The sequence below is a fragment of the Octodon degus genome, unplaced genomic scaffold (genome assembly GCF_000260255.1).
Source record: "Octodon degus isolate 3935 unplaced genomic scaffold, OctDeg1.0 scaffold00004, whole genome shotgun sequence".
Lineage (NCBI taxonomy): Eukaryota > Metazoa > Chordata > Mammalia > Rodentia > Octodontidae > Octodon > Octodon degus.
The window spans coordinates 25,248,258-25,250,542 of record NW_004524580.1 but is presented as its reverse complement, the minus strand read 5'-3'; the positions used below and the strand labels follow the sequence as shown (position 1 = coordinate 25,250,542).

Below are 2,285 nucleotides of genomic sequence, written 5' to 3'. Positions count from 1 at the left end.
GCCGGCGCAGGGTAGCAGGAAACTCTCGGCACACTCACCGAACCTGGGCTAGGACTAGACTAATATTCTTAAGAAAAATATGAAGGAGGTTAAGAATTGAAGCTAGTACTCATTTAAGCCTACATTCAATCTTTTAGCTTCATGCAGAGCAGAAAAAATGATGATTACTCTGTGATATGGTTGCTTAGTGAGTCAGAAAAATACAGAACGAGCCCTGCAGCAGGCCGGGATCGGCGGTCCGCTCTGCCATCTCACTTGGCACTGCGCGCTGTGGCCCGGGCTCTGGTGCACCAGTGCTCGGGATTCCGCATCAACGCCTATCATCTCACAGAGCTGAGGACCGACTGCAACAACGTGAAGAGCTTCGCAAGCAGTACGGTGCTATAAAAACATCTGGTTTCCTTAAAATTTATTTTCACTGCTATAATGTTATTCATTTACTAGTATATTAACAAAACTTGTTTATGTCAACTTCAACAGATTAATAAAATATGGGTGAAAGTCATAAACAAAGCCATCAAATTCAAATGTTTAATAAACATGACTGCTATATTCGTAGAAACATCTATTTACTTAATCAAAGAAATGTTTTTATTTAAAGATGAAAAATTGCGACATCAAGAGACTGTGCCTCTCACTAAAATAGCTGTCTTTGATATTAAAAGACAAATTCCTTGACAATGAAAACCAGCATTATCGTTAGCATCCATGTTTTTCCTTGTTAATGACATAAAGCCCAGATAAAGCGCAAAAGCCTCAAATTCTAATCACATTTTACAAAAACAACGAAACTAACTTACTCATTTTTCTTTTTTTCCCCTGTATTTTAGGGAAGGGTCTACAGAGTGTTCCGGGTCTTACTATTAGATTGGACTGACTGGACTGATAGTGATTCTCCTGTTCACAGCCTCCCAAGTGCTGGATGACATGCGTGGCCAGCACGCCCAGCCTCGATTGCAGGTCCAGGGGTGGCGCAGCCCCGGGATGGAGCCCCTGGCCCCTGCACCTGCTTGCAGGCACTTTAATCCACTGAGCCATTAGGCAGGCCCTCATTTCTCTTAAAGAGCATTCCAGAAGATCAACTTGTAACTCTGGCATCTGTGAGGAGCCCCTTCCTGACTCCAGGGCCGAGGGTCTTGGAGCAAGCAAGCAGCGCGGAAGCCCGTGCTCAGCAACACTCAAGCTCCACAGCACTGCACCCCCTCCTTCCCCACAGGGCAGCTCTCCTCCTGCACTACACGGAAGCCAGGGGAGTCTGCATGGGAAAGGTACGGGGACATTCTCAGGCCAGGGTGAGGCAGAACACAATAACCCTTGACCAGTGCCCACTATTTACTCTCTCAGACTATAAAATGTAAAACACTTGGAAAGACAACTTTAAAGTTAAAAAAAAAAAAAAAATTGCGTAAAATCATGAGTTGGTTTAGCAATTTTAAGATCCTGCTACTGTTCACACTCAGGTTTTCACGACTGCAAATAAAACAATAAGTACACACATCTTTGCAGGCTTCTCTGAATATTTTCCAAGATAAATTTATAGAAACAAAATTACAAAGCCAAAGAGAATGAACAATTTAATCGTCAAATTATTTTCTAGTTATTTACCCATATTACTAATAATGCTATTAACAATAAGACTATTCTATTAAGGAAAACAGTATAAATGTCACAACCAAAAAAAAAAAAAAGGACTGTTAACCCATATCCTACCTCAGACTGTGACCAGTGATACCCAGTGTCCAAGGCTCAAGCTGGCAGAGACATCTTTTAGTGGGAACATTTACATTACATCGTAGGTATGGGGTGGTATAGACAGACTGCACTTTCACACTGAAAAGACGAGACAATCTACCACCTAACCATATATTCTATGAGAACATTTAATAAACAGCAATTATTGTTTTAGAAAATGTCCTTATTGAAGTGGGTATCCTTATCAAATGTTGTAATATGAACAAATAGGCTACTGTGTGTGTGTGTGTGTGTGTGTGTGTGTGTGCATAGTTCTTTTCTTTTGCATTTTAAGGAAAGGCTTACAGGTTGTTCTAGGTCTCGCTACTAGATTAGACTCCTAGTGATCCACCTGTTTACAGACTCCCAAGAGCTGGTTATTACAGGTGCGTGCCACCACGCCCAGTCTGAATTGCTGTCTCAGCATACACCAGGGTCCTACATGGTAAGCCTGGGGATCGAACCCCTGGTCCCTGCGCCTGCTTGCAGGCACTTTAATCCGCTGAGCTATTTGGCCAGAACTGTATTTGTTTTTTTTTTGTTTTTTTTTTTTT

At 42.1% G+C, this 2,285-nt stretch overlaps 1 protein-coding gene across 3 annotated transcripts in view; it reads right to left on the bottom strand.

Moving 5' to 3' along the window:
- The window catches only part of Nedd1 (neural precursor cell expressed, developmentally down-regulated 1), a 71,268-nt gene that overhangs the window by 17,469 nt on the left and 51,514 nt on the right, over window positions 1-2,285 (bottom strand). The window lies entirely within an intron of this gene.